The sequence below is a fragment of the Trichosurus vulpecula genome, chromosome 9 (assembly GCF_011100635.1).
Source record: "Trichosurus vulpecula isolate mTriVul1 chromosome 9, mTriVul1.pri, whole genome shotgun sequence".
NCBI lineage: Eukaryota > Metazoa > Chordata > Mammalia > Diprotodontia > Phalangeridae > Trichosurus > Trichosurus vulpecula.
In genome coordinates this window covers 126,626,064-126,638,457 of record NC_050581.1, presented here as the reverse complement: position 1 = coordinate 126,638,457, position 12,394 = coordinate 126,626,064, and the positions used below count along the sequence as shown (strand labels likewise).

At 37.1% G+C, this 12,394-nt stretch overlaps 1 pseudogene; it reads right to left on the bottom strand.

The window, feature by feature from the left end:
• Positions 1–504: 504 nt before the first annotated feature.
• LOC118832242 lies at positions 505–7,054 on the bottom strand (annotated as a pseudogene).
• Between the last annotated feature and the right edge of the window lie 5,340 nt (positions 7,055–12,394).

The following is a 12,394-nucleotide window of genomic DNA, read 5'->3' as shown; positions in this document are numbered from 1 at the left end:
ATCCAATTTGTTCCACTCTGGCTTTTGGTCATCCCACACATGCATATTCTCTAGACCCTCACACTACTACAGCTGTGCTTTTAACTGCTTGCTAATCAAAGGAAAATCATTTTACATGCTGAAAATGAGGACTCACAAATGCTAATTCAGGGACATTTGGGGGAAATTAGGGGAGATATTACAATAGACTTTTTGCATATTCTAGTTATCTACCCTCCATTATCTGCCCTTCAGAGGCATTTAGTGAATGAATGGGTTGCTTGTTTTTTACAGTATATTTTCATACATTCACATGCTCTTAGGGCTAAAAGGAAACTTAGATATAACATAGTCTAACCCTTTATTTTATAGATACTGAAACTAAGCCTGAAAGAACAAATTATTACATAGCTAATTAGTGGTATAGTGGCTGAAACAGAAAACTAGAATTTTTTTTACAATTTGTCAAGTGTTATTGTATAAGCCAAATAGAAGGGAACTATGTACAGAGGAGATAGGAGATGATCACTCCTTAGTTTCCTCCTCCTTGGACAAAGTCTTGATGATCTCCTCTTTCTTAGCCTTTTGTGCTTCCCTAGTCTTGGACCAGTGAGTTTCAGCCTCGTCAGCCAAGAACTTCTTCCAGGCCTTGTCTGCATTCAGTTTATGAATGTGCTCCATGAGGATCTGCTTATTCTTGCACACATTTCCATTCACCTTCAAGTACAGGCTGTGGTAGATATGGCAGTCAATCTTTTTGGATTCACAGTATTTTTGGAACAGATAGTGCAGAATCCTCATTCACCTCATCCAGGTCACCTCAGGCATACAAGCTTTGGCAGTACCCTTTCTCTTTCCAATGCCCATTTGCCTGCCCTTCCATCAAGCCAGAGTATTTTTCCGGCATATGACACAACAGTGCACAGTAATGGGCTTTTGGGTGTGCAGCCAATCTTTAGCCAGCTTCCAAATCTGCTGACGGGAACTGGCATTGGCAGTTTCATTGGTCTCATTGGGGTCAAGCCATATCTTCTTTTCACATTGAAGGACACTAGAGGCAAGCCTCTTCTGAAGCCTGAACACACTCAGGGCTGCAGCCACAGTGCAGAAAAGGAAAGGAGAGAGAACTCAACCTAGTCTTAAATGCAAATTCAGCATTTGTCATAATTCAAATATCATGCATACTATAGATCATTCTATCTATCATCATATCTTTTATTTGTACTAACTTTTAATAAGATAGTAGTCTCTGAAGTCATTTGCTTTATTTGTGTGTCCTGACTGTTTAGCCCTTGTTCTCCTAGCATTCAAGAAAGTAAATAATTTTATTCCATGCCACTTTGTTCCAAGTGTGCTTGACAAATATTAGGTGATAAACTATTAATCAATCAACCAACAAGGAATTATCGAGCATTTACTATGTGACAGACATTGGGCCAAACCACTGGGAAAATGAAGAAAAAGCAAATGGAAAAATTCTAATGGGGGAGATGATGTGTGTATATATATATAGATAGACATAGACATAGACATAGACATAGACATAGACATAGACATAGACATAGATATAGATACATACAAGCTACAAATTGATTCAAAGGAACATAACCTTAGGGGAGTAGGCACGATCATCTGAAGGAGCCAGGAATAGCCTCCTATAGAAGGGAGGATTTAAGCTGAGATTTGAAAGAAGCAAGGGATTCTTTAGAGACAGAAGCAGAGAGAGAGGGCATTTCAGGAGTGAGAGATAACCAGTGTGAAGATACAAACAACAGAGAAGTGGATTTATGAGGACCACGTAGTAAGCAAGTGTAACTATGTAGAGGACATTAAATTCTAAGTCATATATAGAAGGTTATCATCATATTGCCTTCATTTTCTAGATTAGGAAGATACTATAAGAGAATTAATCTAGCTTTTATTCCTAAGCAGTATTTCATTTAAACTTCTATGGGGCTTAAGTCAATTTTAGAGTTAGAAAGAGGATTCAAGATGATCTACCCAAATGATCACATTTTTGTGATTGTTTTGTGTGTGTGATTATCATATGGATAAGAAATTGAAACCAAGAGTTAAATAACTTAACCAGGTTGCATAATTAGAGATTGGTAGAGTCAAGAATAGAACAACCTATATCGTCTAGCCCCCACATTAGTGATTTTTCTATCACTTCTTAGGGCACAGCCCTGAATGTCAGCCTTTCCAACAAAAAGAGACTGGGTTGCTGAAATATAGTTACCAAGCTCCCTTACCATCTCAAAATAGCTGGGCTGAGTTAGTTAATGGGAATTACCCAAGAAGAAGAGAAGCAGCTAATTCTCAACAAGTCAACAATTATTTATTAAACACTTATAATATCCCAGGTATTATACCAAGTGCTGGGAATACAAAGGAAGGCAAAAACAATCCCTACCATCAAGGAGCTCACATTCTAAGTGTCGGGAGGAAGCATTAGTTTTTGTTAGAATCTTCTACACAGGCATTAGTCACACTAGCCCTTGTGTCCTCAAATTTCTTCATTTATAGTGTAAGGGGTGTTTCATCATGTTTTGCTAAAGATAAGAAAACTCAGATGTCTGTTCATCATACTAGAAGGTAAAGTTTCTCCCTCCCACCCATGCTTCTCCACCCCTTCCCCATAATTTGCTTACTCTTAGGACTCAAACACTTTTAGAAATACAGATTTAAAGCTTGAAAGGAACATGGAAGCCATTGAGTGAAATGTCCTCTCATTTTACAAATAAGGAAACTGAGGCACAAAGGTTTTTTTTAATTACTTGCTTAGGATCACACAGATAGTGTCTGAGAATTTGCACTCAGAAGTTCCTGACTCCCAGATAAATATTTTACACATTATGACATTTACCTGTCCCACTACTTATTCCCAATTCCTTTTTCCCCTAAGAGAATAGGAAAATATAAAATGTAAAAAAGAAAACTTTTAAAGAGTATCTCTGTTCTCTAATGGCATTGGGGTAGCACTGCCATTTGAAACATCTGAAGAGTATCACTGCCCATCTTTGCACCAAAGATTCATGCTCTTATTCAGACTTTCAAAATGCCATTCAGCCTGGCACATTTTTTACCTATTTGGTATTAGGGTTTTTTGTGTAATAAAAATATGGTAGGTTGGGGATCAGGTATTTATTAAATGATATAAAGCTATCAATAATAACTAGATAGCAGGGTCTAGACCGGGGGTGGGGAACCTGTATCCTCAAAGTCATATTTGGCCCTCTAGGTCATTGGGTGCAGAGTGACTGGGAACAAACGAAGAGATGGCTGGGATTTTGAGTCCGTATAAAGAGACACTATGGGAGGACCTCTGAGGTAAAAAGAGATAAAAGAAGGGAGGGAAAGTAAAGAACTACACTAGTCACCTGCCATTAGGGGAAAAGCAGCTGTCACTCTTTCTTCACATGACTCTCATCTTCTAGATTCTTTGCATTTTCTCTCCTCCCTTATCTTTATAATGACTATAAAGAAATTCCCTACCTGAGGGAATCTCTTAAAACTCTCCATGAGGGAAGGGACTGTCTTTATGCCTTTCTCTGCATCCCCAGCATTTAGCATAGTGCCTGGTTCATAGTAGGCACTTAATAAATATCTATTGACTGAATGATTGACTGATTTTTCAATCACAGCTGTCATTTTTTAAGAGTACTGTAATTTTGTCCTCTTTAGAAATAAGGAAATTGAGGCTCATAGTAGTCACACACCCAGTAAGAAAGACTCAGAGACTACATCTTTAGGCCAAGTCTTCCAAACCACAGCAATCTAGGATCTAAGCTACAGTGACTCTAAGTTTCTTTTATACGTGTCAATAGTGGTAGGTTGTTGTTGGTTGGTTGTAGGGATTGGTAGGTTGAAGTCTGTTAGCTGCGGGAATGGTGGTTGTGTTTTTTGTGGGAAAGGTGATAGAATCTGTGATTTCACTGACATAGGGAACACTTGGTGAGGAAATTTCATCTATCAGTATAGAAAGACAACTTTTCTACAGAATTTTCTGGGGGCACTGAAAGAGGAACTGATTTGCCCAGGGTCACATAGTCAATATATCAGAGACCGGACTAAACAACCAGACTTTCCTGACTCAGAGACTTACTTTAATTCCTACATGACTTCTTTTTTTAAAGTTTATTTATTTCTAGTTTTCAACATTCACTTCCGTAAGTTTTAAGTTTTCTCCCCCTCTTCCCCTCTCCCTTCCTAAGATGGCATACAATCCAATATAGGCTCACATATACATTCCTATTAAACATTTTCACATTAGTCATGTTGAATAGAAGAATTAGAATGAATGGGAGTAACCATGACAAACAAAAACATAAAACAAAACAAAAAAAAGAAAATGATCTGCTTTGATCTACATTCAGACTCCAAATTTCTTTCTCTGGATGTGGTTGGCATTTTCCATCATGAGTCTTTTGGAATTGTTTTAGGTCCTTGCATTTCTAAGAAGAGCTAAATCTATCAGTCAGTCATCGCACACTGTGGCTGTTACTGTGTACAATGTTTTCCTGGTTCTGCTCACTTCACTCAGCATCAGTTCACTATATGACCTCTTTTATGTGCTGTGGCATTAAATAAGAAGATAGACATAAAAGCTTGTAAGTTTTTTTCTGCTTCTTCAAGCCTTGAAAGTTTTCCTAGCTTTGAAGATGAAATCCCTACATTTGAGCTGACCCTTTCCTCTATAAATCTCCCTCCTGTGATTAAAAACAAAACAAAACAAAATGAATTCTCATAACTCCCTTTAGTCAAACCTCACCTCTCCAAAATGTGGCATTAGTAATGCCACACTCAACCTGATTAGAGAAAATGGGAGTTTTCACAAATTAGCTCATGTTTTATGTTTATAGGAGCCAATCAAAATCATATTTGAATTTTTTCTATTTATTTCATGCTTTTATGAAAATATAATTATTATAAAGTACAGCAACAAAGCCTACCAAAAACTGTTAGCCCCAAATGGTGACTGAATAATTTCCAAAATGATTTTCCCTTGTTGAATCACTCTAGTCCAAGGCACAATATCAAAATTGGGGATATATTTAATGGTGCTGATTAAATCAAAAGTTAATTTCATAATGAATGAAGCAGGCTTGGTCAAAGCAACTTATAATTAGCCTCAGTGTAGCTGATATGCATTCCCACTCATTAGCAGAAGCTGTGGAGGGGTCCACAGATGTTGAACAAAACATGATGCCTGACTGTTTATCTAAAATGTTGATTTGTTTTGCTGATTTTTAACAATATTTTTTCTTTTTTTAAAGTTATTTCTTTCCTATAAGACTCTGTGAAAGGGAGAGTGGAGACAAAGGGAGAGAAATATAAACTATGTTAAAATAAAATGCATCAGTAAGAACATTTTAAAAATAAAAAATAAACCTAAAATAAATTCCGTATAGGTGATATATAATTTTCCCTCACAAAATGGTCTTTACCATTTAATTTTGTTCATTTATTAAATGTCAAGGTTTTTATCTATGTTGTAAAGCTGGTAATTATAAGCACATCCTTGCAGGATAAGTTAATGGAAGATCCCAGGAGAAATCTCAAGGATTTCAACATTAAAGAATTAAAAATCTATCAGTTTCCACTGAAACATGCTTCCTCTTAGACGATGGATGGAGGGCTGAACATATAGGTCTCAGTAACCTTGACAGTTAACTCATTGCAGATTATACAGGTGGACTCGAAGAACCAATCATAAAATTGGGGACCGGACACAGTGTCAGTCAGCGATAGCTGAGAGAGGATTGTGCCTGTATCACAAAAAGATCAAAGAAAGAAAAAATGACCCATATGTACAAAATTATTTATTGAAGCTCTTTTTTTGTGTGTGTGGTGATGGTGGTAGTGGCAAAAAAATGAAAACCAAAGGGATACCTATAAATTAGGGAATGGCTAACTAATTATAGTATATGAATGTGATAAAATATTATAATGTCATAAGAAATGATAAAGGATATGGCTTCAGAAAAAAACCTGGAGAAATACATATGAACCGATGCAAAGTGAAAGGAACTTAATAGATAGAAAATCTTACATAATACTAACAATGCTGTAAAAAAAAAGACAACTTTGAAAAACTTAAGAACTCTGATCCACACAATGAACAATCATGATACCAGAGAACTGATGATGAAGGATATCCCCAACTGCCTCCTCATGAAGGAAGGTGATAGACTAAGCATGTAGAATAGGAAATACATTTTTTGGACATGATTTGTGAGGGAATTTCTTTTGTGTGATTGTGTATATTTGTTCACGAGTTATTTTGTTTGTTTTTAATTCTCCATCCTCCACCCCTATCCCAATATGTAACATGAAAGGAAAGAAAGTAGGTGCTTTTTAGTTGAAAAAGTATGATTAAAACAATAGCAACAACCACATCAATATTATCTTGCATTGGGATATAAAAGGCTTCTACCATCCTTTCTCTTTCCCTCTCCCCCTCTCCCATCCTGCTCCAATGTGCTCAATTAAGAAGTTGGTTGACAACTGGTTCCTTGTTATAGTTGTTGAAGTTTTGACTGTTTCCAGCTCAAAACAGGATATTGTGTATTTCTTTAGAAAGAAAAATTAAAAGAGAATTCAAGCAGTCACAAAAGGAAGGGTAATAAAGGAGAGTTTCCCATTAAGCCTATGCTTTTCAAGAGGCAAGTGCAAAAAAGAGTTAAGGGTCATGAAAGAGAATGTAGTCTTCCAGCCCAGTCATGGCTAGATTTTGTTCTCCTAAAAAAGAATTGCCTTATTACATACACTCTTCTGCATGATCTTCCATTAACTTATCACAGTCAGCTACCTGATAAAATAAGTCTGATCTCACTGTGAGAAGGGGAAAATTCACATTGAATTACAGATTTGTACAGCTTTAAGGATATGTAAAGAGTGATCATCTTGTCCATCTCCCTCATTTTACATTGAGCCTCAGCCACTTTAAGGAAAAACCAAGTCTAGGAGCCAAATCTCTGGTCTCCCCCGTTAGGGCTCTCACCAGTGTACTGTGGTGTCTCATCTGTTGGAAGATGAACGCCCTTTCCTTAATCTTTTCTCCGGAAACTGTCATCCTAGTAATGTCAACTAAATATGCTTTCCAGTGGAGTTTCATAACCATAGAGAGGTTTGTTTTTAGCTTAATGGATTAGTCAAAGAATCCAAATGCCAAGGTAAAAGATGCCAGAGAAACATGGCACATAGACAGATAGATATTACAGTAATAGCAATACTTGGACTGAATATTTGTGCTCCTTTAAAATGGCAAGGACATAAACCAGTGAACCTCAAAATGTTCAGAATTTTGATTCAAATAAATATCTCAAAGATCCAAGTTCAGAATCAGGGCTAAAGTGTTTGGGATCTTTCTTATTTTATCTGAAATGATGGCTATCCCTAAAATAAAATCCTTGTAAACATTCCCAGTTCCATCTCATCATTGTTTTTTTAATCCTTCACTGTGTCCGACCATCCCCTCAAACTATCATCCTCTATCTTCCCTTTCATAGCCAAACCCCTATTTAAAAAAGAGGAAGAAACAACAGCTGTCTTCACTCTTTGCCTCCACTTCTTTTTCTACCATTCACTCTTTAAGCTGCTGCAATCTGGATTTCACTGTCATCATTCAACTGAAACTCTTCCCTCGCCAATTACCAGTGATCTCTCAATTTGCTAATTAATCCTTTGGTCTTTTCCGAGTTTTCATTCCGTACCTTTCTGGGGCATTTGACGTTGCTGACCACCCCCTTCTCCAGGATAGTCTCTTCTCTGGGTTTTCATGACACTGTCCTCTCTGGCTTCTCTTCCTTTCTGTCCGTCTGCTCATTTTTAATCTCCTTTGCTCATCCACCACCAATACACCATCTATTAAATATAATAGCCCACAGATTTTTTAGCCTGGGCCCTTTTCGAGTTGCATTGCACGTTTTTTCTCAGTGATTTCATCAGGTTCCATGGCATCAATTGTTAGAAAGCACTGAGTTCAAATCTAATTTTAGACATTTATTACCTGTGTGACCTTGAGTAAGTGACTTAACCACTCTATGACTCAGTTTTCTCACCTGTAAAATAGGGATAATAATAGGACCTATCTCCTAGGGATTTTGTAAGAATAGAATGAAATAATCTTTGGAAAGAACTTTGTAAACATACATAAATGCTAGCTATTGTTATCCCTATGCAGATGACTTATAAATCTATTTATCCAGCCCTAGTGGATCTATGGAGTTCTAATACTGCTTCATTACTCATTAGATATTTCAAATGGGCTATCCTACCGAAATGCTTAACTAAACGTGTCCAAGACAGAACTCATTAGCTTTCCAAAAGACGCTGTGACATTTTTCCTCTCCTGTTCTCTTCTATTTCCATGCAGCGTCATTCAGCATCTCTTGCCCAGACTTTTGCAAAAGCTACTTTCATTATTCCCCTTGCCTCATGTCTTCTCCTGTCCCATCCATCATCCCCATAGCTGCCAAAGTAACAGTCCTAGAAGACGCATCTGGGCATATCATTCCTCCACTCAACAAACTCCAGTGGCTCCCCATTATCTCTAATATAAACTACAAATTCCTCCATTTGGCGTTTAAAGCCCTCTGTTGTCTGATTCCAGCCTGCCTTTCCAGGCCTATTAGAACATTATCCCTCCTCACAGACTCCACATAATAGACAAACTGAAATAATTACCTGTTCCCAATATACAAGGCTCCATTCCCCATCCCCATGCATTTATATATTTTTCCAGGCTGCCTCTTAAGCCTGGAGTGCACTTGTTCTTCTCCTCTGCCTCTTAGAATCCCTGTATTCTTTCAAAGTATTTTTCAAAGTTCAGCTTAAGTTCCATGTCTTACATGTTGTCCCAGTAGCTGGCTCCCCAATACTATGCCAAAATAGAGGACTGAGCCTGGGGACAGGAAGAGCTGAGTGCAAATCCAGCCTGAGACACTTACTAGCTGAGTGACTCTGGGCAAGTCATTTAACTGTTTGCCTCCGTTTCCTCATCTGTAAAATGGAAATAATTCTATCACTTATCTCCTAGAGTTTTGTCCAGATCAAAAGAGATTGCGATTGCAAAGCCCTTAGCACAATGCCTACTACACAGTAAAGACTATATAATATTATATATAAAGACTATATACTGTTATTATTATCGATATATATACACAAGTATAATATATATGTGAGTGTGTGTATACACATATATAATTATGTATATGTATGTACATATATATGTATATATGTGTGTATATATGTATTTGTGTGTGTGTATAACTTATACATGTATGTACTGTTTCTTCCCAATAAGATACAAGCTTCTTGCAAACAATTTCCACTTTGGTTTTGTCTCCAAACCCAGAACCTAGTAAAATGCCTGGCACAAAATAGGCTATTTTCATTCAAAATGTTCCTTCCAAATTTTTCCCCAAAGATCCCACTGTGTCAAGTTCTTCCCTTGGGATGTTATTTAGTAACCTTTGACCAAAAGCAATACAAGTTTGCCCCATATCGGAGTCCACGCCTAAATGAATAATTGGTGAATAGCCCCAGTCTTGTGGATAGGTCTTCAAGTCTGGGTTGAGTATGCCTTTCCAGAATATTCACTTTACAAGTTTCACATCTGAGTTAAGTCCTCCCATGAAAAGGAAATGAGTAAAGCTATGAAACAAGATTTCAAGCAAGATAAAGCCCCAGAGTATAGAATTACAGTGGAGGACCGACCACCCAGAAGTTACAATACAAGGAGCCATACAACCAGCAGTTCATTCATGGAAAGATGTTTGGCACTTGGATTAGATCTTTTGTGTCTGCTGAAATGTGCTGTCAGTTCATTGCCAGCACTAAGCTGACGTATTGATGACTAGGAGCCCTTTCAAAGTTTGAAGGGAAGGGGAGTGGTGGGGTGGGGGAGGGGCAGCCATCTATTATTGCCCTAAGCAATTTTTTTTCTTTGTGTAGCTTTACTTCAATAAAACACCACTCAGAATATTCTGAAATTGCTGTTTAGAAATACCCAGAAAAACGGGACATTTTCTCTGAGACTTTCTCATCTCCCGGGAAGCACAGTTGGTTGGTCTTCAAGAAGACATATTGTTTTGCTTTGCTCTTCCTATTTTTAATGGTATTTTCTTTTCCCTTCTACTTCTCTGTAATGATACAAGATATAGAGGCACAGAGTGGAATGAATACTGGACCTAGGGATCAGGAAATCTGAGTTTGAAGCTCAGCTCTGTCACTTCCTGACTACTGATGTGCCCTTGCACGAGTCATTCAGTTTCTGTGAGCCATAGTTTATACATCTTCAGTGACGGCTTATCCACTTACTTGCTCTACTTACCTTAAGGGGTTGTTGTGAGGAAAGGTGCTTAGCAAAATGCTAGACGAAGGTAAGATATTATTAATTAAGATTTCTAAAATTCTTACATTTATAGAATTTTGTTTTAAAAATCTAATAGTGGTAGTATAAAAGTAAGAAAACAGAAAAATAATTATTTTTAAGTCTGCCCCTCTCCCCCTTATGCCTAGAAATGCATGTTCTTAATACAAAAAAAAGAAAATAGAGAACATTTTTAGAATCCTAGTATATAATTCCATTTGCTAGGTATAGCAGAGTGTCTGGCACATAATAGGCACTTGATAAATGCTAATTGTTTTATTTTTTGTTATGGAAGGGAGATGAATTGGTTGGCATGAGGAGCCAATCTCTGGGCTCTACTGTGTAGTATCATGAATTTTTCAGTTTCTACTTATTTCACATTTTGCCTATTTTGGAAGATCTCTATATTTATTTCTAGGAAGTCTGAGAATAGTCAAGCTGTCAATTATTCAAATTTCATCATATTCCCTCTTCTCTATAAAAACCAGGACATCTAATGTGTGAATATGTGTGTGTGCATGTAGGATAACCATACAGAAATGCTCCTTCCACCAATAATCACAACCCCTCAAGAGTCTTTTTCCAAAAGAAAAACAAAAGCAAACAAATTGCCATTCAGCATCCAACCATGGTCCTGTTTTCTTCCTTGAAGTTAGTTGTGTGGGTCTTTGCATGGCCCCTAGTCCATCCCTAAGTCAGCATCCAAAGCCTCACCACCCCGATAGGACTCCCTAGGGCTTGCAATCTGCTGCCTTAGATTTTTCAACTTGACACAGGGTGATATCCTAGTGGCACTTTGGATGATGAGTTAAAGAGAGGGAAGGAAATTAGGACAGGGAGGGAGAGGGAAGAAGAGAGATGAAAGTGAGGAGAGGCAGAGCTTTTGGTTAACTGATGAAATTAAAGGTATGGCTTTTTCAAAGTATATACAAGTAAAATGATTTCAATTTTCTCAAATAATGTCAATTTCATCTCAATTTTCAACATTTTCCAAAGATTTGACAGTTACAAAGGGCGGTGGTGACTAGTGCTAAAGGGCTAGTTTCCTTTTGAAATACCTTATATTTTCAAATAAATTATTTAAGGAAATCCAATCAATAGATGCTCATGGGAAGAGAATCAAGGACTTGTAGTAGCAGGGAATTGGAAACACCAAATTTTATAAACCTTTGTGTAATAGACAGTGCTCCCGTCCTCATGCCCTCAGTGCAAAGGGGCATTTTTAGCCTCATGTGCTATGCAGTGATTGGTGAAATAGCTTCACCTAGTCTGAAAGAGTTCAATATGCTGGGGTATCATTGGGAAACAAAGAATGCATACTGAAAGAAAACATAACGCCTATGTTGGATCATCTAAATACCATGTGCAGGTGTATGTAACACAGTTAAAAAATAAAAATACATGCACTTGAGCATTTATAACAAAGTTTTCATAAATTTCTGTTCCAATGACCTGTGGCACACTTTTCAAACTTAGATAATTTGGATCTTATGTCCAGACTTTCTTTCATGTGTTCTAATAGCTGCCCAAATCCACAAAAACTGTAACAGCATGTTCTTGGCAGGACACTAAAGGACCATACAGGGGGAAAATATACTGGAGATGAAACTTGCTTGATATCTCGAGTATTAGATTAACCACGTTAAATCTTTCTTAACATATATCTCATAGGTCATGTTTTTCATATTCCTCAAATAATATGTAAGCTTTCCCATGAAAGTATTTTCTCCTTGGCTGACTCTTGTCTAAGGAAATTCTCTGGGCTTGTATAAAGATGAGAATAAGGTATTCAATGGTCATACAAACTATTTGCTGCTGCATAATTGCAAAAAACTTTGGTCTCAAAATTATTCAAACTTTTTTATTGTTTTGACAAAGCATCATCTTTGTCATGATTACCTTTTGACCATTTCTCATAAATCATACTCATAGAACATTTTTATTTCATTTATCTGTTCACTGAAAAAACATATCATAGGCATTATGGGACCAGCGCTGTTAGATATTATGAGAAAGATAAGAATTTAATTCAATTCAAAA